The sequence below is a fragment of the Notechis scutatus genome, chromosome 7 (genome assembly GCF_049901735.1).
Source record: "Notechis scutatus isolate UNSWTSFEM ecotype Mainland chromosome 7, rNotScu1.2, whole genome shotgun sequence".
In the NCBI taxonomy this organism is placed as follows: Eukaryota; Metazoa; Chordata; class Lepidosauria; order Squamata; family Elapidae; genus Notechis; species Notechis scutatus.
In genome coordinates this window covers 20550836-20576752 of record NC_142015.1, presented here as the reverse complement: position 1 = coordinate 20576752, position 25917 = coordinate 20550836, and the positions used below count along the sequence as shown (strand labels likewise).

General features: G+C 43.7%; 1 protein-coding gene and 1 pseudogene across 1 annotated transcript in view; both read right to left on the bottom strand.

The window, feature by feature from the left end:
* Window positions 1–25917, bottom strand: part of NTM (neurotrimin) — a 785771-nt gene that overhangs the window by 507169 nt on the left and 252685 nt on the right. The gene's annotated exons all lie outside the window — the stretch shown is intronic.
* LOC113419331 (lipid droplet-regulating VLDL assembly factor AUP1 pseudogene) lies at window positions 12267–13412 on the bottom strand (annotated as a pseudogene).

The window sequence follows — 25917 nt, the reverse complement described above, 5'->3', positions numbered from 1 at the left end:
CTCCATATGGAAAAACATAACCATTCATCCAACCAATCACAAAGTTTTGATTAGGGGGAAAAAAAGGAAGCGAAGCCCAAAAGGAAAGGATTAAAAAAAATGTATGCTGATTTCAAAGCGATGGAATCTGCATTTCATTGCCATTTTAACATAGATTGTAGATCAGGAGCCGGCAACCTTAAACCCTCCAAGAGCCATTTTGATCCATTTCTCATAGAAAAGAAAACACCGGGAGCCACAAAACTCTTCCCCATGCCTGACTATTTCCTGAGCGGCCACAAAACTAACATATGTAGCTGTAACTAAATGTTCTGTTTTATTCTGAAACTTTTCTTTCCTTGGATTTATCTAGAGTTGGCCTACCAGGGGTCAAAAAGCTCAATAAATCACGTGCCAGCAGGTATTGCACATTGGCGGTTGTGATGCATTATTTTGAGCGACAGGAAGCCGCAGCAGAGGGATGAAAGAGCCACACATGGCTCCGGAGCCTCTGGTTGCTGACCTCTGTTGTGGATAGAAATGGGTGGTTTTTATATCAGGTGTAGTGGTGTACTTGGAGGTAGAGATCAGGGCTGTTCAACTTTGCCTACAGTACTTGCTGGGGTATTCTGTGAGTTGAAGTCCACATGCCTCAAAGTTGCCATGGTTGAGAAACATTGCCCTGTTGCCATCATAACTGCCCAAGGAGCTGCTGATCCAGTTCTACAGAGGAATGATTGAGTCTGTCATCTGCACCTCTGTAACTGTCTGGTTTGGTTCTGCAACCCAACAAGACAAAGACTTCAGAGAGTAATTAGGACTGCAGAAAAAACAATTTCTACCAACCTGCCTTCCATCGAGGACCTGTATATTGCACAAGTCAAAAAGAGGGCTGTGAAAAGATTTACAGACCCCTCACATCCCAGACATAAACTGTTTCAACTCCTTCCCTCAAAACGACGCTATAGTGCACTGCACACCAGAACAACTAGACACAAGAACAGTTTTTCCCGAAAGCCATCACTCTGCTAAAAAAATAATTCCCTCAACACTGTTCAACCATTTACAATGTCTGCACTACTATTACTGTTAATCTTCTCATCACTCCTTATCGCCCATCCCCTCCCACTTGTGACTGTATGACTATAACTTTGTTGTTTGTATCCTTACGATTTATATTGACTGTTTCCTAGTATGATTTGATTGCTTTTTGTACCCTATGACTATCATTAAGTGTTGAACCTTATGATTGTTAATGAATGTATCTTTTCTTTTATGTACACTGAGAGAGTATCCAACCACACTTGGCCATTAAAGAATTCTATCCTATCCTATCCTATCCTATCCTATCCTATCCTATCCTATCCTATCCTATCCTATCCTATTCTGTCATATATTGCTCTGAATTGCTTTCAGCAACCAATTTCCCATCTTTATGCAAAACATCCCACAATCTCTGCAGGCTTACTTCAGTGGGATATTTTGATATTTTGCTTAATAAAGATGCAGAAGAGACAATTTCTGCCACCCTTCTGTTGTTGTGGTACTTTGGGCCTCATGATTAGAGTTTCAAAGCACAGTGTAAATTTAACAACACGATAAAGAGCTCATTATAGTTCCCCAAACTTGCAAGTCAGGGAAGAATAGAAATTAATCCTTATTAATTGTTCCTTCTCTGTCTCAATTCCATCTTTGCATTAAGAGTTTGCCACTTGGTGTGGAAGCTTGGGAGAAAAAATGGTAAATTAATCTGCTCCCTACAGATTGACACCATCTTTGTGGGCATGTGAAAAACATCTTCATTATTATTTGATTCAGTTTGATTCTACCTTGCCAAAATGCAATGCGAGACACCTAACATCATATATAAGTAGTCCTTGACTTACGACCACAATTTTTGTAGCTGAGAGAGACAAATGTTAAGGGAGTTTTGCCCCATTTTACAACCTTTCTTGCCAAAGTTGTTAAGTGGATCACTGCAGCTGTTAAGTTAGTAACCCCGTTGTTAAGTGAATCTGGCTTCCCCATTGACTTTGCTTGTCAGAAAGTCACAAAAATGATCATACAACTCTGGGACACTGCAACTGTCATAAATATGAGTCAGTTGCCAAGCATCTGAGTTTTGATCCCATGGCCATGGGGATGCTACAAGGTGAAAAGGGGCCATAAAGTCACTTTTTTCCAGTCCTGATGTAACTTCAAATGGTCACTAAACGAACTGTTGTATTAACGGTGTTTGGCCTAGCTATTTTTGTTCTCTATTCATTCTATTTTTTAAAAAAAGCACGGGTGGGGTGGGGAATGGCAGTGTAACGACACAAAAGAAATTGAAGCAAATACTTTCAAAGAATGTCTCTGGGTTCAAGGGGAGGCCCAGAGGCATTGTTGGAAAAACAAGCTAGTTGGTCTGAGCTCCAAGCTTGGCAATTTGGTTGCAAAAATTTCATCACCATTCAAGGAGACGTCGTCAGTGTGCTTTGGACTGTGCTCATCTGTGAGAGCACTGGCCTTTAGATACCATTTTTATGTGATGCAAATTAGTGTGGGTGTTGTTTGTTTGGTTCCTTCTGAGTCACGCTCTGACTTCTGACTGTTTTGATGGGCTGGCTGTTGTTACCGAGACATGGCCTTTTGGTTTTAAGTACCGTCTGTGTGATGTAAATTAGCGTGTTGTTTGTTCGGATACTGCTGAGTCCTGATCTGGTTTCGGTCTGTTGGAATAGCTGGTTGTTGTCACTGAGACGTGGTCAGATTTCTTGTGACCTGATGGGTTGTGATCTTTTGTTCTTGTGTGGTGGAGGTGCCTGTTTGTTCGTTTGTTTTAAATGCTATTGTTTTAAATGCTATTGTTTTAAATGCTATGATACAGTTCTTTCGTTCTCAGCGATTGGTGGACTGGATCGATGGCAGTGGTAGGATTCATTTTTTTGTTTACTACTGGCTTGGTGGGCGTGGCTGGGGAAGGGTACTGTAAAATCTCCAGTCAGAGGTGGGATTGGCCAGTTCTCTGAATTACTCAAAATTTCTGCTATTGGTTCTCCAGAACTGGTCAGAACCTGCTGAATACCACCTCTGATCGATGTCAATATACCTGTTAATATCCAGGGTAGATGCTTTGCTTTGCAACCCAACTACCTTCTCATTCATAAGTTTTAATGAAATAAATCTTAAAGATAAATTCTGCTAGGGAAGGAAAGCAAGTGAACACCAAGGACCAGTTTAATGGTATCGAATCTTTGAAATAAGCATCTAGAAAAGAAGCACAATGATTGTTAGGCTACACCAGGGGTGTCAAACTCAAGGCCCGTGGGCCGAATCCAGCCTGCGGGGTGCTTAGATCTGGCCCATGGGGCTGCCTTGGAAACAGCAATGGACTGACCCATGGTGCCTCTGCCAGTGAAAGGGGAGGCCAGGAAGGCTGCACATAGCCCTCGCGAGCACCATTTTCGCTGGCAGAGGATTGCAGGAGGCTGTAGCAGCTGAAAATGGAGCTCTGGGGTCTGTTTTCACTGGCAGAGTGCTTGGGCCACCACAGGTGCCCCCGTCATTAGTGACATTGAGCTTGGCCATGCCCTGTCCATGCCCACCCTGGCACCTGAGGTCAAACACAACATTAATGCGGCCCTCAACGAAATCGAGTTTGACACCCCTGGACTAAATTAACAGGAGTTTGCAAGTCTGAAAGCATTTCTTCCTTCCTCTCCTTTTACTTTCTGGGTAATTAGGGAGGGACTCTTCTGAAACTTTTCCCATCTCTCCCCTCTCCTCTTCTGGGCAAAGATAGTTTGCCTGATAGTTGTCTAGTCTGTGGCCCTCTCTAAGCAGTTTGCAGAGTCAGCCTACTGCCCCCCAACAATCTGGGTCCTCGTTTTACTGACCTTGGAAGGATGGAAGGCTGAGTCAACCTTCAGCCAGTCAGGATTGAACTCCTGGCAGTTGGCAGAATTAGCCTGCAATACTGCATTCTAACCACAGGGAGGGAGGGAAGGAAGGAAGGAAGGAAAATAGCAATAGCATTTAGACTTGTATACTGTGCTTTTACAGCCCTCTCTAAGTGGTTTACAGAGCCAGCCTCTTGCCCTCAACAATCTGGCTCCTCATTTTACTGACTTTGGAAGGATGGAAGGCTGAGTCAACCTTGAGCCAGTCAAGATTGAACTCCTGACAGATAGCAGAGTTAGCCTGCAGTATTGCATTCTAACCATTGTGCCATCACAGCTCATATACCCTAACCAGGGAGGGGGGCAGAGTGCCCATCCTAGGGAACATTAGCCAGACTTAGGAATGGCAGTTACTTTGTAACTTAGATTTCAAAAAGGAAATCATGGTTGAAACTGTTATTAAAATGCTAGTACTCGGCCAAGGAGGAAGTAAGCATGGTCTGTCTCCTTCAGTAAGTCCCTCTAACCTTGTTCCTTCTCTAGTCTGTTTTTAATTCTATTCTATTCTTATCGCCCCCAGGGGTGGGATTCTACCAGTTCGCACCTATTCGCTAGAACTGGTTGTTAACATTCTAAGCAGTTCGGAAAACCGGTTGTTAGAAGAAATGACTGGCCTAATCCTGTAAGGAAGGCAGGAAGGAAACATTCTGGTGTTGCTTACAGAAACTGCCTCTCCGTTAACCCTTATTACATTCTTGGCAGGACTAGACTTCCTGTCTCAGGAACTTCCCTGGAGTTTTTCCCTCTTCCTTTGCTGGTACTTTGCTTGTGTGGAGTGACCATTTAAAGTTACAATGGCACTGAAAAAAGTGACTTATGACCATTTTTCACACTTATGACTGTTGCAGCATCCCCACAGTCATGAGAGGCCAGACAAGGAGATGTGTGCCTCGATGTGAGTAATATTGAGTTGGCCACACCCAGCCAGTCACATGACCAGCAAGCCGTGTCCATGACCTAAGCCATGCCCACAGAACCGGTTTTTAAAAATTTTGATTCCCACCCCTGATCGCCCCTATATTGTTAAAACCCTCCACAAGTTTAGAAAGCATTTCTGGAGACTGCATGCATAAAAAAACACTGTATAAAATAAAACTGTCTTGTAAAATAATTGCACCTGGGAGGCACAGAGACAACAGTAACAGAGTACCACGAGTTGGTTCTTTAAAGCTGCCTATTATAAGAAGGAACAACAAAGGAAAATGCAGGCGTACTGTTTGAATGCAGCAGACTCAGAAAACAATTTCCTAATTCACAAGGGAGAGCCAAGTGTTTTTTTTCTACTGGTCCCTCTGGGCGACTTTGGGCCAATCACCAGGAGATTGTGAGTTCTAGTCCTGGCTTAGCCATGAAAACCAGCTGGGTGCCTTTGGGCTTAAACACTAAGAGACAGTGAGTTCTAGTCCCACCTTAGGTATGTAAAAATAATAAAGGCAGGATACAGATAAAGAAAACAGTTGAAATAAGGGCATCCATCAGATAATGATTTAGGGAAACCTTACGTTTTTCAGAGGTACAAAACTAAATTTTAGAAGCAGCTCTGGAGTTTGACAGATGTGGAGAAACTATAGGGTTGTACAAAGCTTGGTTTCTGATGTGAAGATGAAATTGTCCCTTTGTGTTTTATCAACGGATTCCATGCATTAAATCAAATCAAGCACCTTCAAACTGAATCAGCAATTCGATGGATTTTTGCACATGCATGCAAATTCCTTCTCTTAAATGTAATTGGTAATTTGAATTGAAATGCCTGAAACACGTGACGTGACTCAATGATTCGAACCGAACTGACAATTCAGAACAAAACGAAGAATGAAACGACTTAGTCTGCTGAATCTCACCAATGTTTTGAATCAGAACTTGGATGAGATTCCCATCTCGACGAAAGTAGAAATCAGCTCAGTGGGAAGTGAGCATTTCTGACATTATTTTGGTGGGGGAAGGAGCTAAAGATGATTGATGCTAAAATAAGCCTCTCTACCAATGCTTCTCAACCATAGCAACTTGAAGCTGAGTGGACTTCAATTCCCAGAATTCTCGTCAGCTTTGCTCACTGGAGAATTCTGGGAGTTGAAGTCCAGACATCTTAAAGTTGCCAAGGTTGAAAAGCCCTGCCAAAATGGTGAAAGAATCCAGATTTTCTTTCAATATATCCCAATATCTAAAGCCAGGTTTCTCAACCTTGGGCACTTGAGGACATCTGGACTTCCAACTCCTAGAATTCCCCAACCAGAATTCAACTCAATTCTGAGAGTTGAAATCCAGACATCTCTAAGTAGCCAAAGTTGAGAAACACTGGCCTAAAGGACTGACCTGCCCCACTATTGATCCTACCAGAGTTCTATCTACATGCATATGTCGTAGATTTCATTTTGACTTCCATCAAAATTTGTAATTTGTAAAGGGCTGCTGATAAAATGTGGAGGATGCCAAAACTAGGCAATGGGTTTCCTCCCTAGCTTCATAATTAATATTTGCATCATTTATCTTTTGTGGAGAGATTATTCTGACTAACGAGGTTCTGGGCCACTAATTCATTGCTACTGCCTTGTCACTTTCTTCTCCTCCTTATTACCCAGAAATAGGCTCATTAGTCAAAGTTCAGTGGCAGGGAGAAATTGTGTTCATTAATTTAATTCCTTTCTTGCCTCTTCTGGGCCAGAGCTAATCTAGAACCAGACGTTTTGAAATGAAGACTGAAGAGCAGCTGGGTGCCTAAACATCCAGGAAACTGAAATCACCCCCAAATTGTGTCCATGTGCTGGTTAATTTGAAGACTGTCTAAGACAGAGGTCTCCAACCTTGGCAACTTTAAGATCTGTGGACTTCAACTCCCAGAATTCCTCAGCCAGCAAAACTAGCTGAGGAATTCTGGGAATTGAAGTCCACAAGTCTTAAAGTTGCCAAAGTTGGAGACTCCTGGTCTAAGAGCACTCATGATTTGCAATGTTTCAGACATGACTGTCCACAGATTTGAGTCTTTCTAAGAAAGTGGTTCTTACCTCTACAGCAGCAGGCCTCTTAAAGGCAATGACAGCAGGCAGAGAAAGTCTCCTGTATGATTTTTTATAACAGTAATTAAATGTAATTAAAAATAAGCTACTGGTTTCAAACTAGACAAGACGTTGGGTGAAATTTGCACACAAGGAGTAGAGGGTTCTTGTATATCCGTTTGAGTGGGCAGCCTTATACATTTGAAAAATCAAACAAAATAAAATAAAAACTAACGTTTTTAGTAATGTTGTGACCATGCATATTACTCTGTCTTTCAATATGCAATAAGCTTTCTATTTATCTGCCACTTCTCTCATTCCCCAGGCAAGAACCAGGCCACACAACTTTTTTTTTCTTCAGCTAAATTGTCAACACTATGATGGCATTTTCTGCTCATTATTATTTCCTATCCAAGTTGTTCGGTAACTAAGGGTCACATGAAGGTTTGTACACAGACTTAAATGTCTTTCCGCTACACCCATTGAAAGCAATGGGATTTCATTTAGCCATGGCTAAGTTCTCCTTTAGCCGCAAACACAATGGGACATGAATCCAAGCCATGGTTTTAGCATTTCTGCTGAACAGGCCAGGTGACTCTGCATTATTTCCAGGCTGTGTGATTGCTTTATGGGTCTTCCTTGTTTTCCCTCTCCATATCCATGACAACTATTGAAGATTCCCTTTCTATATTTAGAATCTATATTCAAAGAAACAAATAGGTGATTTTTCTATTCATGGATACATAGATGATAAATAGATGGATTGATGGATAGATTGTTAGATAGATAGATAGATAGATAGATAGATAGATAGATAGATAGATAGATAGATAGATAGATAGATAGATAGATAGATGGATGGATGGATGGATGGATGGATGGATGGATGGATGGATGGATGGATGGATGGATGGATGGAGGGATGGAGGGATGGATGGATGGATGGATGGATGGATGGATGGATGGATAGATAGATAGATAGATAGATAGATAGATAGATAGATAGATAGATAGATAGATAGATATCCATGAATAAATACATACATACATATACAAAGACACACACACACATACAGTATATTAATATGATCTACCTATATATGTGCATATAAAGATCATAGTAAAATAACTGAATAGTCACAACATTTCCCCATATCAGATTTATTTCCATCTGATGGATTATATAGCTCTCTCTATTTTTTTAATTAAATACCCTATCTCCTCATGCAATTCTCTGCCAACCTGATCATATACTTAACAACCAACCAACCAGTGGAACAGAAGTTGCCTTCAGAAGTTGTGGGAGCTTCATCACTGGAAGAGACTGGACTGCCATCTGTCAGAAATGGTGTAAGCTCCCCTGCTTGGGCAGGGGTGAACTAGATGACCTACAAGGTCCCTTCCAACTCTTGTTAATCTGTTAAAACTGTTTTGTCTTCACCCATTTCAATGTTTCCACCCCCTCTCTCCCCCCACTGCCAGCCCCCAATATTGGTACATGGATCCAGAGTGAGGGAGAACCAAAAAGAAAACCCAACAAATTATCCACCTCCTCCATGATCTACAATCATTTGCAGAGCTGGAATAGAAAGAAAATCGACAAGTCCAACTTTACTGTTCAAAACAAGTAACATTAATTAAGAAAGGGGAGAAAAGAGTGATTAAAAAAAGATAAAAGTTTCCCCTGTCAAGTTGTGTCCAACTCTAGGGATTGATGCTCATCTGTTTCTTGGCTGAGGGACCAGCATTGTCCGAAGACTTTTGAGGTGCCTCGAATGCTGTTAGCTTCCCACCAAAGTACTACCTATTTATCTACTTGCATTTGCATGCTTTCAAACTGCTAGGTTGGCAGGAGCTGGAGCCAGGATGGGAGCCCACCCTGTTCTATGGAGCTCAGATCTCAAACCTCAAACCTTCCAGTCAATAAGCCCAGCATCTTAAAGTGCTAGGTCACCATGTCCCTTAAAAGAATGATGAGTGATGCCAAATTGAATCTCAAAGGTGTCTTTTTTTCTCCCAAAGGCAACTGGATCTCCACTACCATCCAAACTGAAGTTCTAAAAAGTGACAAAGATAAGTCATGGTTTACATGTATGCAAAAAGCTGTACATTCCCTTTCTGGCATTCAAAAACACAACATTCACATGCAAATAATTCCTTCCTTGAAGCCAGCAGAATTGCTGACAGTTAATGCCCACTAGGACAACCATTTTGTGAAGGGAAAATCTTCCATAGCTTTGGGTGACAGTGCCTAAATGTACTCTTCAAACTCTAAATGTGCCACTAACTCTGAATGCTCAGAAGGTTCCCGACTTCATTTATGAGGGGTGCAGATGCATTCCAAACATGCATAAAACAAATGGAATTCACCCTCGTGCAAGAGCAACATTTTCAACAGAGCGAAGGCTGAAAAATCCATCTGTATTTTCTATTCTGTTTCCCCAGGGGGGGGGGGTCTCCCATGGCCACAAACCACAATCTAACATTGCACAACACGTCGCCCAAGCTGTAAATGCTTAAGCAGGGCTTGCTGGAATCCACTGTTACAGAACAAAGATCATTTAGAAAAACACATATACCATTCATTGGTGGATCTCAGCGGGAGGGAGAAAATGTACAGATTGTTTCCACTGGGTTTTATTATAAGGTATTATGTGCTCGCTAGCATATTAATTTTCCCAGTGAGCAATGCTCTCAAAATGCCAGGGCTTGCTGTAGCGCACAGGTGAATTGAAAAAGAGAATTGGAATAATAATTATATAATTTTAAAAAATAGAAACTAAACCCATGGGAATTGTCAAGAGGAAGGGGAAAAAAAAACCAGAACTGTTGAATCATTGAACTGATTTTGAATTGTGACCAAAATATCAACTTGTACTTCCCTGGTCAGATTTTACTGGCATTGATAGATGATGAATTGCAAGTTTATGGCCACTACAGGGCACTAATGTCCTGTATCCAGGGTTTTTGTGTTTGCATTCTTCTGCTGCTGAAATCTGCAGTCGCCCACATGCCTCCTAGCAAGAGTGCCGGCCAGATTTAAGCTCAAGATAAATTTGCAATTAATTCGGAGGTTTTATTCCAGGTAATTTTTAAAGGCAGCCAAATGAGTTTTCTCTACAAACAGCAGGTTAGCAGTGGTTTTGGACTAATAATGACACAATATTCTCTGCTATCTGACGGGCATCTTCTAATTTGCTTCTGCAATTGTGTCCTCTTCGCTGACAATGTAAAGCTATTCAACACCACAGACAATACTGCTACCCTTCAAAAAGACCTCGACGATGTATCAGAATGGTCAAACAAATGGCAACTTCAAATCTCAACAAACAAATGCTCTGTCTTACATATTGGCAAAAAAAATCAGAAAATAAAATACAGGCTGAATAGTCAAGACCTTGTTGATGATCCAAACTCTGTCAAGGACCTTGGAGTACTCATCTCAAATGATCTAAGTGCTAGAGCCCACTGTAACTACATAGCCAAAAAGGCATTAAGAGTTGTTAACCTAATCCTACACAGCCTTTTCTCTGGTAATATCACACTACTAACTAGAGCATACAAAACATTTGCTAGACCAATACTCGAATACAGCTCATCAGTCTGGAACCCACATTATGTATCTGATATTAACACAGTTGACAAAGTCCAGAAATATTTCTCAAGAAGAGTTCTCCACTCCTCTATTCATTGCAGAATACCTTATGCCACCAGACTTGAAATTCTAGACCTAGAAAACCTAGAACTACACCGCCTTTGGTCCGATCTAAGTATACTATATATAAAATCATACATTACAATGTCCTACCTGTCAATGAATACCTCAGCTTCAACCATAACAACACAAGAGCAAACAATAGATACAAACTCAAGGTTAATTGCACCAAACTTGAGTGCAGGAAATACGACTTCAGCAACAGAGTGATCAATGTCTGGAATACTCTACCTGACGCTGTGGTTTCTTCCCCAAACCCCAAAAACTTTAACCTTAGACTGTCTACTATTGACCTCACCCCTTTCCTAAGAGGTCTGTAGGTGGCATGCATAAGCGCACCATCCCTGTCCTATTGTTTCTTTTATTTTTCTTATATGTATCCATGTATTCATAACTATGTTTTTACTTATATCTATTATCTTGTAAGCAATTGAAAAACCAAATAAAATAAAATAAATAAAATAAATAAATCTGTGTCTATTTATTTATTTAGAGTATGGCATATTACCCACAGATACATCGTGCAGCAACTTTGTTTAAAAGGAAGCAGAATGTAAGCCTTTAAAGTGTTTGTTTCATCACAGAAGGCAGGGAGACAATGTAAGAAGTATATATTTCAACACATTGTTTTAAAGAGATTCAAATCTGAGCCTACCTATTCAGAAATTTGAGTATGCTGATAGGGTTGGGGCAGTGGTGGTATTCAAAAAAATGTACTACTGGTTCTGTGGGCATGGCTTGGTGGGCATGGTGTGGTGGATGTGGCAGGGGAAGGATACTGCAAAATCCCCACTCCCTCCTCATACCACTAACCTGCTTTCCAGCTCTGTTCTCCTGTGCAGGGCAACAAAAGAAGACCCAGCCGATCAGCTGGGACTCAATGGGAGGCAGAGAATAGATGGGGGCAGGGCCAGGGCCAGTCAGAGTTGGTATTTGCCGTGTTGCGTTGGCAGACGGACACACCAGGCAGACACGGAACTGAAGAATAACGTTGCTTTTATTTGAAGAGTAACAGGTTATCGTGGCTGCCCAGCTGGGCTGGTAGCCAGCTGGCTGGAGCGGCTGATGCCATTTGACAGCTCCTTTTATAGTCTGCTGTCAAACGGCACCAACCAATGGGAACAGTCGGTGCTCCCGCTCAGAATGCGGACCAGATTGAAGACTTAGTTAGTCAGGGACACCACACCCCTTTCCCCTAGCTAAGTGCATGCGCGGCCCTGCCTCCTGGGGATCCATGGTACAGAAGAGGAAGTTGAACTAGTAGCTGCTTTGCGCACCTCCCCCATCTTGGCTTCTAGGAACAGAACCCGACCTGTCACAAGGTAGGAGCACCCGGCCTGGGAAGGAGACCCTGACAAGCTTGGTGAGTAACCATGCCTTGGTGACCTCCAGCATGTGGTGGAGTAGGGGTCCCCGAACCCTAAGGGCTGTGGGTCAGTACTGACAGTCGCCTGTTTGGAACCAAGCTGCAGAGATGGCAGGCAAGTTCCATTTGGGCGAGCAGCGTGCGAGTTTAGCTGTGGCTTGCGTGAAGGGAGATGAGCCAAATGTGGGGGACCGCTGAGCTAGGGGGTTGACTACGAAGGTCAAGGCCTAAGGGCCGAAAGAGGAGCGGCACGTCGTGCTCCCTTGGTCCCCTTAGGACGGAAGATCAAGGCCTAAGGGCCGAAAGAGGAGCAGGCATGTCGTGCTCCCTCGGCCCCCTTAGGGCAGTGACAATCCAACCTCCCACCTACCTAGCTTTTGCCCCCCTGGGGACATATTGCCACTGCCAAGGAATGCAAGCCCAGGTGGCAGGACCCTAATGGTGGGTGCGCGTTTCCTTATTCAGCACCTGACACCCACCACCCCCTAAATACAGGACCCCTTCCCCCAGAGTCACTTGGAAGGGGGGCAGAGAGACCCCTTCCCCCAGAGTCACTTGGAAAGGGGGGGCAGAGAGACAATTTGTCAGCGGCTGTGAGGCACGTAGACACCACGCCCAACTCCAGAGCTAGAAGCTCTTGAACTCGCAGGGCAAACTCTTCCTGGGTCTCCTCGGCTTCTCTGTACACAGAGGGAAGCCACTTTACTTGATAAACGGTGAAAGGAACGAAGAAAGTCCAAAGCAGCTCAGTGAACCAGGAAGCGCCAGCCACGCTCATAGCCACGAAGGGCCTCCAGACCTGCAGAGCCAATGGCTGCACCGCGTCCATGATGGAGAAGGGCCAGGAGCTGAAACGCAGCAGGCCCACCCGGCCGTTGGTGGTCTCCTCCTCGGGGAAGAGCAGCAGCGGCGGATTGCCGCCCTGCAAGCAGTAGCCCTTCAGCGACTCCAGCAGCTCCGCGCGGCTCTCGGCGCCGGCCACCTCCAGGAAGAAGCGGGACCAGCAGAGGAAGCCGGTGGCGCCGTTCAGCATGGGCGCGCTGCAGGAGGCCAGCAGGCCCAGGACGTTGTGGTCGAAGGGCGTGACGTGGTTGGCCCACCAGGATGCGGGCGCTGCATGGCCCTCTGCCACACGAAGAGGCCCCAGCACGGAGCACATGGCATGCACCAGGAACCTGCACGGGGCGCCGTCCGGGAGCGCACAGCTGACCAGGAAGATGTGCAGCCCCACAAAGAGCCGCACCAGCAGCAGGCACAGCCCCACCGGCACATAGAGCAGCAGCGCCAGCAGCACCGGCAGCGGCCCATCGCTCGGCAGCCGGTGGGAGTCGAAGAGGTAGGTGGGAGTCGAAGAGGCGCTCGGGGCCGCCGCCGGCGGCAGCAGCGGCGGCGGCGGCCGTGACGGGAGGCGGCTCCATACCTGCCGGGGCGCCGCCCGCCTTCATGGGTGAGCCGAGGCACGGCAGCCATCTTAGGCGCCTGGAGGGCAACGTCTGTTCCTCGGCTAGGGAGGCTTTAGACTTTTGCGCTCTTGGCAGCGCCAACGGGGGTGCCTTTCGGGCATCGTCTGTCCCCTCAGTCAGGGAGGCTAGGGTGCCATTAAACTTCGCGCTCTCTGAAACGCAGGCAGTGGTGCCTTTCTCCTCAGTCAGGGAGACTTTGAGTTTTGCGCCCTAAAAAGGGTGCATGCAGCAGTGCCTGTTAGGCAGTGACTGTCTCCTCAGCTGAGGAAGCCTTTTAAATTTGGCGCGCGCAGAGATTGTCTGCGGCTCCTGACATTCAGTGGCTTCGGCTCTTTCTTCAGTGACTTAGCTCAGCTGTCTTGCCTGGGCGTCTCTGCTGTAATCCCACCTTCATCGCCAGTGTTGCGTTGGCAGACGGACACACCAGGCAGACACGGAACTGAAGAATAACGTTGCTTTTATTTGAAGAGTAACAGGTTATCGTGGCTGCCCAGCTGGGCTGGCAGCCAGCTGGCTGGAGCGGCTGATGCCGTTTGACAGCTCCTTTTATAGTCTGCTGTCAAACGGCACCAACCAATGGGAACAGTCGGTGCTCCCGCTCAGAATGCGGACCAGATTGAAGACTTAGCTCGTCAGGGACACCACATGCCGGTTCTCCGAACTACGTATTTGCCGGCGTATAAGACGACTTTTTTGCCCTGAAAACATGCCTCCAAGTGGGGGGTCGTCTTATACGCCGGTAAATACGTTGTCACTCGGTGCAAGAGCAACGGGGCGGAGCTCCGCAACTTGCGAAGCCCCTTCAAGCCCAGCCGGAGTCTCTCTTCCTCCTCCTCCCACCCACCCACCCACCCACCCTCCGCCCGGCTCGGGCGCTGCGGAGGCCAATCTGGAGGTGGGGTGGGGTGGAGCGGAGAGTCTCTAGCGGGCCGCTCGCGCCAGCTAGCCCCGAGCCGCGTAATGGCCCGGGAGTGGGGGGAGAAGGTGGTGGGGTGGACTGTGGCACCCCTCCTTCTGGGCAGCGGGGCGGGGGCGGCAATTTGCTCCTCCCGCTTCTCCCTCCCTCTTTGAAAGACCGGGAGGGCTGTGCTTGGGGCGGGGGTGTCCTCGGAAGTTCCTGATGGGACCCCGCTGGGCAGGGCCACCCGGCTCCGAGCTGCTTTCCAGGGTCCCCTTGGGAAGAAAAGGGTCCGTGGGCGGTGGAAGAAGGCGAGCAACCTCCTCCCGCCCCTGTCCCGTCCCTCCTCTTGTCCCCTCCTCCCTCCCCCGCTTAAGAGAGAAAGATCCGCCTCCCTGCACCGAGCTGCCACCGCGCCGCGCCTCCCGCCAGCGCGCTATGCACTTGGGAACCGCCAAGCGACTTTAAAACCGAGCGGAGGCCAGAGATAGCCGGAATTACCCTCCACACCACACACACACACAGAGAGAGAGAGAGAGAGAGAGAGTTGGCAGCTGTCCATCCCCCACCCTTGGAGTCCTCGATGGCACGCACGCGGGGCTGTCACAAAGAAAGGGAGAGGAATTGAGTGCCAGCCTGAGAAAGGCGAAGCTGCCTCTCTAAAGCATTTTGGTGGCTTTGTAAGTTTGGGGGAAAGGGCGGGGGTGTCAATCAAGAATTATATCCAGAATACCCCAAGTGTTACAACTTACCTTATTTGCCGGCGTATGAGATGACTTTTTGCCCTGAAAAGCATGCCTCCAAGTGGGGGGTCGTCTTATACGGCGAGTATATAACAAAAACTATATTTTGAGTGGAAATGTTGGGGCTCGTCTTATACGCCCAGTCGTCTTATACGCCGGCAAATACGGTATTCAAAATTTCCGTTACCGGTTCTCCAGAATTGGTCAGAACGTGCTGAATACCACCTCTGGGTTAGGTTTTTTTCCCCCCTGAATCCAGAATACATTTGGATAGAAATAAAATGTGAATTTTTCATTCCCTATTCTTGACAGTTGTGGGTACAGCTACTGTACCAGATGATGTTGGAAATAGACTTTGTAGAATTAAATACTTTTAAATTACACTGATTATTGCTTTTCTTTGGGACAATGCTATTTGCCTTCCATAATATAATTACAATAATCATATACTTCAATAGCTTGACAGGAAAGCAGAAAAAAGTAGGCGGGAGTGGTCTGAAAATAAAGACAAGAGTAATTAAAGAGGGAAGTGTAAAAAAAATAAAACCTATATTACTACTCTGGGTTTATTCCCAGGAGGAGGGAGAGGAAGTGGGAGAGAGGGGAAAAAAACCCTTCTAGTGAAAGGCCATTAAATCATTTTTTTTTTTAAAGACAACAAAAAGTGTTTAATAGAAAAACACACCTTGCAAAAATAATTACTCAGAGTCACCTCCTCATTGTAAAGTCAAGAATTTAGAGTGGTGTCTCCAAACTTGGCAACTTTTAAGATTTGTGGACTTCAACTCCCAGAATTCCTTCAGCCAGTCATGCTGGGAGTTGAAATCCACAATCTTCTGATAGATAACAGATAAACAAAATTGGAAGGTACCTTGTAGGTCATTTAGTCCAACCCCCTGCCCAAGGAGAAGACCCAACACCATTTCTGATAGATGGGAGTCCAGTCTCTTCTTGAAAGCCTCCAGGGATGAAGCTCCCACAACGTCCGAAGGCAACTTCTGTTCCATGGGTTGATTGTTCTCACTGTCAGAAAGTTTCTCCTTATTTCCAGGTTAAATTTCTCCCTGTTCAGTTTCCATCCATTATTTCTTGTCTGGCCGTTGGATGCCTTGGAAAATAGCTTGACCCCCTCCTCCTCTCTGTGGCAGCCCCTCAAATATTGGAAGACTGCTACCCTGTCTCCCCTGATCCTTCTCTTCCCTAGACTAGCCAGGCCCAGTTCCTGCAACCGTTCATCATATGTTTTAGTCTCCAGTCTCCTAATCATCTTAAAGTTGCCAAGTTTGAAGATTCCTGATTCAGACCATCATCTTCATATTCTTCATGGTTTCTAGTGGTGCTACGGCAAATAGCCAAAGATGGATGATCTTGAAAAAGTTATGTAGGAGGCTGAGACCAGGTTAGGAGTTGGATAAGGGTCCCCAGGAAGTCCCAGTTCTTAGATTGAGAAGTTGGAACATTATTCTGGAATCCTGTCAGGAGCACATGTTAAATTTCAGCTGAGCTGATTTATTGCTCATACTATACACAGAGGTCTATTCAATTAATGGTCAGCACTAAATTACCACTAGATGAGTGGTGCTGTGGCCTAGAGTTGGCGCCTCGCAATCAGGAGGCTGTGAGTTCGATCCTAGGTAGAGGCTAATATTTCTCTCTCTGGGCACAATGAGAATATATCTGCTGAACAAAACTACACATTGGTGACAGGAAGGGCATCCGGCCAGTAAACACTCAGCTCAGTTCAGTTGCCCTGACTCCACCCCACAAGGGATTGCCTGGTCATTAAATGATCAACAACAACAACAACAAAATTAGCACCAGATAAAAGTTATCAGAATTCAAGGGGAGTTGGACACGGGAACATAATGACTCCAGGTTGATTCCTCTCTTGACCACCCCCACCCCTCTGCCTGTTCTTATTCTACAAATCTCAATCATTTTCCCGATTGAGCTTTTCTCAATCTTCAATTCTCACACATTATTCCTGTTCCTGCTTCCCCATACAGAGTTTTAAAAAGAAAAAAAAACTTACCAGTTGCAAAGTTTATTCCTGAAATCTGTCTTCATTTTTTTTTTTTACAATGACAGCACAGACTCTATCAAATACAATTTATGTCAGTATAAGAACTTACAATCTCTTTCAAAAATCTTTTTTTTTTCCCTAGACACTCAAGCACAGGGCAAACTTTCCATTACATCAATGCATATCTACATACTCCTTAGTTGAGCTGTTCCTCCCTTAATAGTCCCCTGCTTAAATTTATTTTTCTGCCACAAACCTCACACATTTTTAAATGACTTTTTTTGTTTTTTTGGTGTTTTTGCTTAAAAAAAGAGACATGTTTCTACACACAATTCCACTAAAAGGATGAGCAAAATTATATGTGACATCTGAAAAAAGAAACTTTGATATCTAGTCAATATTCAGCTTTGAAATTGCAATCATGATGACAACTTTCTCTTTATCACTCTCTTCTCTTTAGAATTCTTTAGATAGAATACTTTATTGCCCAAGTATGATTGGACACACAAGGAATTTGCTTGGTGCAAATGCTTTCAGTGTACATAAAAGAAAAGATACATTCATCAAGAGTTAAGAATCATAAGGTATAACACTTAATAATAGTCATAGAGTACAATAAGCCATCAAATCATACTAGGAAACAGTCAATATAAATTGTAAGGATACAAGCGACAAAGTTATAGTCATACAGTCACAAGTGGGAGGGGATGGGCGATAAGGAGTGATGAGAAGATTAATAGTAATAGTAGTGCAGACTTTGTAAATAGTTGGACAGTGTTGAGGGAATTATTTGTTTAGCAGAGTGATGGCATTTGGGAAAAAGCTGTCCTTGTGTCTAGTTGTTCTGCTGTGCAGTGCTCTATAGCGTCGTTTTGAAGGAAGGAGTTGAAACAGTTTATGTCCGGAATGTGAGGGGTCTGTAAATATTTTCACAGCCCTCTTTTTGACTCATGCAGTATACAGGTCCTCGGTTGAAGGCAGGTTGGTATTTTTTTCCCCTGCAATCCTAATTATCCTCTGAAATCTGTATCTGTCCTGTTGGGTTGCAGAACCAAACCAGACAGTTATAGAGGTGCAGGTGATAGACTTTGTTTCTCAAGTGAAATTCTTGAACACTTTTTTTTTTGTTCAGAGCCAAATACTGGTGTTGCATTTTCGTTGTATTGACAACCTGTTTATTTACCTCTACGAGAAAAGAGTTTAGGGGAAAAAAAAGATGGAGAGGGAGGAGAATTGATGGGAAAATAATGATTAAATAATTAAAACCAAAAGCAGTAGGAAACCACTGACTCTGTAGAGGGGGCCATCCAGATTTCATGAATATATTCTCATACAATTAAAGTGGAGACTGGTCTCACACACTTCAGACATCAGGAGTATGAAAGGAAGTTCAGAGAAACTATTGTTCTTTGCTAATTTGGGTCTTAGTGGATCATGCAGAAGGACCAGATGGAAGCAACAGAAGATCTGAGACCAAACATTCAATGAATTGATGAACATGGAGACCTCTTAGGGAAAAATGCACTTGGGTTTGTAAACTGACCCATGTGAAGAATGGGCACATTTTATTTCAAAATGTAAAGATGTATGGATCTCTCCTTGGTCCTGATTCATTACTAAAAGGCTCTGCAAGATAAACATTCAGCCTCTGTCAAGTTCTTGTTGTGCTCTGTCTGCAGAGAAATTCAACCAGCACACTAGAGCTACGCTTAGCAATTTGCTCAAGGCCATGGAGGAAATCTGGTTGGCTTGAGCAGCTCTGCAGAGTTCATCAAATTCAACAAAATTGCCAGTGAAGAAGACTGTGCAGCATCATTACCACCTTCCTAACACACCAAACACCTGTACCTCAGCTCTTACAGAATTTGAAACTCTATAGCTAGGCCTGATCCAGTGTAACAGATCCGTATAATAGATGAGATTTCCTGCAGAAGCTCAGCTGATCTAAGAGCTAAAAGATTTCATTTGCTAAGTATTATTTTCCCATATTGCTTCCTTTGGTTTTTTTTTTTTTTTTTTTTTTCGTTGAATGCACACTCGTGATCACCTCCAGAGCATTAGCAAGACACAGGTGGTATTCACCAGGTTCTGACCAGTTCTGGAGAACCAGTAGTGGAAATTTTGAGTAGTTCAGAGAACCGGCAAATACCATCTCTGACTGGAGATTTTACAGTATCCTTTCCCTGCCACACCCACCAAACCACACCCACATAACCGGTAGTAAAAAAAATTGAATCCCACCACTGTAGCAAGACTTTTGCATCAGATCAACAACCAGCATTTTTATCCAAGATTTCTTAGCCACAATGTTTCATGTGAGAAAAGAAAGGTGCTTCACTTTGATCTGACCTTGACACATTTGGAAGAAAGGAAGAAAGTTAAACAGAACTGACTCTTGGACACGTCAGAAAGATCTACAGGTAGAAACCTGCAGAAAGACTCTCCTGTTTGATATTCAGTGCCAGTTCACAGCACTACAAAACCAACGTCTGTTTCAATGAATTACCGGCTGCTCTTTATGGGACTATCATAAAATCAAGAATGGTGACAGCCCAACTGCTCCTAATCAGTTTCAACTGAAGAGATTCTCTTGTCCTCATTTTTTTAAAAAAATAACAGAAGCAATTTTTAAAGGGATTAACCCCTTCCCTCCCATTTTTAAGGCAAGGCACTGTAATTGACATATTCTTGGTATGGAATCGTAACTAGAAGAATTTTTGATGAGCAAAACATCTTCCTGCATTCTACAGAATGGGGATTTGGAAATTTCAGCTTCTTCCAAAAGTCAGTGATACCTTATCAGGCTGTAAAAAAAAAAAAACTAAAAAAAAAACACCTCACTAAATAGGAACAGAGAATGTCTTTGGCGCCTTTTTTTCTTATCATTTAGTGTCTTTTGCTGTCAATTTAGTGTTTCAGGATTTTTGGAACCCAACCAAAATGGCAAGCCTACAGTAGAATTGTCTTGTTTCCAGTTACCTAGAATGTAATAGAATGATACATGTGTCTCTATTAATCACAATGATCAGTTTCATTGGAGCTGGCATCTCCATTCTTGTTCCACTTGCTTGGACCCTTTTTTTTTTAACCTGGTGAAGGTCTGGTATCTCCCTTGTGCCAGAAGCACCGAGAGGCATGTCCAGGTTGAAAAGATTAGCTATTGCTGGGGGCTGCTATTTCCCTGGCAGGAGCTGGAGCAAGGGATGGGAGCTCATTTTGCCCTATGGCAGCACTTGTGTCTCAAACGGGCTTGCTAATCTCTAACCCAGCGTCCTAACCACATGGACCACTTCAGATAGGATAACAATTATTCAGATTCTTAGCCAGTGGGCTGTTAGGGGATTCTGACAGTTGAAATCCAATTCACCTAGAGAGTATCAAGTCAGCTTGTAAGTCTTTTTTTTTTTTTTTTAGTGCCGTTGTAATTTTGAATGGTTTGCACAAATGGTCTTGACTCAAGTTTTACTGTACTCTTTTTTCTCACACCTTTTTGGATGGTTCATATGATATTTTTGAGCTCCTAGGACCTCCATAGCAAGGCTATGAAGAAACAGCAAGGTCTGAAGGAGATGCACCATTTGTTCTACAACAAGGGGTGGTTTTGATCAGGTGTCTCCAAACTTGGCAACCTTAAGATGTGTGGACTTCAACTGGCTTCAACATGCTGGCTGGGAAATTCTAGAAGTTGAAGTCCACAAGTCTTAAAACTTGCCAAGTTTGGAGATCCTGGTCTACATTTTTCCAACCCAGGAATCCTTTTTCCCCAAGGGGGCTCCATGTCAATATTGAAAAATGCTTAAGCTTCTAGAGGGTGAGATGGAATGCGGAGGCTACAACCTTCAACCGTGAGAGCCAAGGACACTTGTGCAGGTGTTGGCCAAGATGTGACTGTTATCAAAACAAAAGGCTGATCCCTAATTGGACCATGTGACCCATTCCGGGGAGGAGGGGATGAAACTCCTTTTAATCATGCAGGGTTGCACGGGAAAATTTAGAGTTGGTTTTGCTTTCTACGGTGCCAAAATGATGTACTCAATAAAATTTTGCTTTTGGGATTTTAAAGTTCCCAAGGATGTCTGCTTTTATTGGATCTGTTAGTCAGACAGTTGACAAGCTGCTAAGTTTGGAACCCCTGGTCTGGATTCTTGCCACCCAGATTTCATGGTCCTAGATTGGATGACTTAGATCCAGGGTAAATTACATTTCTCTCCAATTGCATCAACTTCATTTCTTGCCCTGTCTTAGTTTGCAATGTTAGTATCTAACTGTTCTATGAAGCAGAAGTGCTGTTATCAAGAGTTTTGGTGTTTTTTTTCTGAAAGAAAAAGTAATAATTTGAAATAACGGCAAGCTTCTGAAAACCTATCAGATGTGTTCCAAAAAATTCCATCCTTTTAGTTCCTAGGATGAATAACCAGCCAGCTAGTTATTCCCTCCATCTTGACTATTAAGAATAGAACTTTTTACAGCACAAAAGAACAATCAAGATCTAAAAAGCCAGCAGTCTACCTCTTAGCACACTTTGTTCTTATACTCCGGGCACTTAGTTCTACAGGAAAATTCTTCTTCTCCCCACACCTCCTTTTCTTAATCCTTATTTTCTCAAACTTCCATTTCAAACTATTATTCCCCAGAGAAGAGCTTTTACATTCTCCTCATTGCCTCATATTGAGTTTTTCTGTGTATTAGATTGAGCCCTCCCTCCCGTTCTCTCTCTTTCTCTCTCTCTCTCTCTCTCTTCCTTTTTTCTGTGAGCATATTTATTGATTTGCACAACGGGCCAAGCAACACGTTACGTACCTGTGGGGAATCTCATTTTCTAAAAGCCAGAAGGCTCCTGCCAGCCTATTGTGTGAAAGAATGGAGAACTAAAATCATAGTGGGGGAAAAAAAGGAGAGAAAGAAGCAGCAGGCCCTCATTGTATCGCCTACCAAGCGAGGGGACACAAACCCAATTTACAAGGCAGGATGGTGTGCCTTTTCACTCACCAGCTATGTGTTGTTGCTTTTTTTTGAAACGACAGACACACACACACTTATATGCAAACAAACCCTAGCCTGCCAACAAATCTCCACCCGTTGCTGCTTACAGTCTATAATGTTGAGATTTCAAACTTGACAGGGTGCGAAGGCTCGCCGCCGGCCCTTATCATCTCAAGAAGAAAAGTTGAGTTGTGGGCCTGTGTGAGCACACCACGTGCCTACACAAAGGGGATGTTGCCATTTAACAAGGAGTTAATCGTTTGATGCTGGAAACCTGAGGAGTTACTTGGAACTTGCAAGGGTAACTTCCTTACCGTCCTATTTTATATTGAGGGAATAAAAATGGATGTTCAGTGTTAATCATAGTGAGCTGGTTTGATTTAGTGTTGAAAGCACCAGACTAAAAACCAGGAGATGGTGAGTTCTAGTCCCGTCTTAGGCATGAAAGCTGGCTGAATGACTTTGGGCCAATCACCAGGAGACAGTGAGTTCTAGCCCTGCCTTAGTCATGAAAGCTAGCTAGGGCCCACCGGGTTGTGCTTGGGCCAATCACCAGGAGCTGAGTTCTAGCCCCGCCTTAGCGAGCTAGTGAGGCTTTGGGCCAACCACCAGGAGATGGTGAGTTCTAGTCCCACTTTAGGCATGAAAGCTGGCTGGTTAACACTGAGCCAATCACAGCAAAACATGAGTTCTAGTCCCACTTTAGCCATAAAAGCCAGCTGGATGACCAATCACCAGTAGATGATGAGTTCTAGTCCTACCTTAGGCGTGAAAGCTGGCTGTGGGCCAATCATTCTCAGCCTAAGATTTCAGGCTTGGGTGATAGATTGGTCAATCAATCCCTGTCACCATGAATGGAGCAAGACTTTCAGGGGAAAAAATAGGTATTGCACTTGTGGGAAAATGCTAGGAAGAAATTCAGTGTTGATCATACAGGAGTGACTCATTACTTTAAGGTATGTCCAAATGTTTATTACGGATTGTCTAACCTGATTGGCTACCATGATTGGTTTTGAGGTCAAACTCACTAATTCACTGTTTCTATATCTTTTCCTTTATAATTGATCTGAATCCTGGGCATTAATTATTTCACTCTTTTTTTGGAATTGTCCTACCTTTAGGAAGAATCAGAAAGTATTGTTAATCTTTTAGCAGAGGGATGGCCAAGCCAAGGAAGTAAATCAGGGAGAATGCTGCAAGACTGATGAATTCATCCTCTTGCTCGCTTTAAATAAGGGAAGGTTATTGATCCTACACCTCAAATCTGTTTTTTCATATGAGTTATGAGTCTTTTGAACAAATGTAATAACACTAGGCAAGAGAGTTCTACAAAAATGATTGACTGATTTGTCTTCCTCTCTACATGTTGAAGGCCCCAATGTCTTTCCTTGGCCTTTTCAAGCAGCACTAAAATGAAATCCTATCACACTGTGGGAATGACATTAACCTATATTAAGACAGTTCCAAACTACAGGGTAGTTTCTACAGTTAGGCATCCATTCCTACTTATGAGAATGCTGAAAGTTTTATACTTGCAATGGGCTGTCTCTCTCACACACAAGTATGTACAAGTAAAGATCAACTGACAATTGCAGCAGAGCCTGTCCATTGTGGTCGTAGGTCATTACAGTTCTAAAGTGGATTATAATCAGAGGTGGTATTCAGCAGGTTCTGACCAGTTCTGGAGAACCAATAATGGAAATTTTGAGTAGTTTGGAAAACCAGCAAATACCACCTCTGACTGGCCCCGCCCCCATCTATTCTCTGCCTCCCGAGTCTCAGCTGATCGGCTGGGTCTTCTTTTGTTTCCCTGCACAGGAGAATGGAGCTGGAAAGCAGGTTAGTGGGGTGGGAGGGAATGGGATTTTGCAGTAACCTTTCCCTGCTATGCCCACCAAGCCATGCCATGTCCGCCAAGCCACGCCAAGCCCACAGAACCAGTAGTAAAAAAAATTGAATCCCACCACTGATTATAATGTGACTGATCCGATGTTATGGCTTTCTTGTTGGCAGCTATTAAGTGAATCCATGATCATTAAGCAAACCCATTCTTCCCATTGTGTTGTTGCCAAAATCCAGAAATAAATCCTGGTTTCCTGCAAAAACATCATAAATTGTGGCCACATGACCACAAGGCATTGCCAGTAGCCGTAAATGTGGGCTGGTGGCTGAGCCCCTGAAATATGAATACTGCACTGGGTCGGAAGTATTTTTTGTGGGATTTGTCACAACTTTGAGTGGTCACCAAGCACCCAGTCATAAATTGAGGACTACCAGCGTAGGAGCCAATCTGTGTTTGTGATGGCCAATGGACACTTTAGCACATGTTGTTTGACCCTCCTGCAGGTCTGACATGGATGGTATATTTCCAAACATTGTGAACACAAACATTTGATCTGCAGTAAAAACTGTCTTTTGTCTGTATTCCCGTCTTTAATTTTAATTTCACATCTGACTCAGTGAGCAGGCAGGTCCAATGGTCAAAGAGGGAAACCATTTCAGCCGGCTTCTGCTCAATACATGTTCCTCCAGTTCTTAATGTATCAAGCTCCACACCCACCTCCATTAAGGCATTCAAGCACACATCCTCTTGCTCGGCAATCTGATGTAACAATACTCTAAAGAGGCAGCAGAACGGATCATCTGTTTTTTTGGGGTTTATAACCTGTCATTTCCAGTCATTACATACTTCTCCCATGTGGTTTTAAAAATGAGACATTAACTATATCACATACGGTTGTAAAATGGGATGTTAAAACTTATAACTGCTGTAAAGAATATTGAAAATTACGTCATTATACCTGTCTATCTTTCTCTTTTTGTCTACTTCAGTTTTTTTTTCTTATCGTACATTTAGCTCATCCTGTTAACTCTCTGTTTCTCTCTGTCTGTCTATCCGTCTATCTCTCTTTCTCTCTCTCTCTCTCTCTCTTTCTCTTTCTTTCTCTCTCTCTCTCTTCTCTTTCTCTTTCTCTCTATCTTTCTCTCTTTCCCTCTGTCTCTCTTTCTCTCTTTCTTTTTCTTTCCCCCTCTTTCTCTGTCTCTCTGTCTCTGTTTGTCTCTGTCTCTCTCCGCCTCTCTGTCTCTCTGTCTCTCTCTCTTATTTTCTCTGTTCTAAGTTAGTTTATATTAGTTCTTATTATTTCTTCTAAAACTTTTAATAAATTATGTAAGGTTAAATGTTAAAGATGAACATGTCAGCAAAATAGTGTTATTGAGGCTTTGAAAGCAATGCTACAATGCATTAAGTCACTTGCAAGGGCTAATGAGCCAATGTCAGGACTTATGGTCCTTTCTGCCTAAGACTGCCTGTCTCGGAGCTGAAGAAGCTTCTTGGATGAGAAGCGAAATGCCTTCAAAGAAAAACCAGAAAGTCCAGTTGCCTCTTGAAAAAGCACCTTTGGGAAAACCATGTCCTGGAGGACCGAGAACCTCCACAGATATTGATACATAAACATCCTGTTAGGAAACTGAAGTTTCAGATATGTTCAGGACAACCAGAAGCACAATGTTTTCATAACCCTGAAAGCTTAAAAAAAAGAATTCTGTAACAAGAAGAGAAATATTATTTCTCTCCTTAATGTTCAGATTGTGTTCTCTTGGAAAGCTTCATTTTAATGGGGTCCTGGTTTATAATACAGGTTGGGATAGCAGCCGCGATGTATTGGAAGCCAATATACCACGTCTTCAAGAGATATTTCTCTTTTTTTGCTGAGCAAGACAAAAGCTGAGTCCTTCCTCACTTGCTTCCATCCTACAGTGGTGTTTATGTTCGCTGAGACACACTTAATTCATCCTTACCTGATTTGGTAG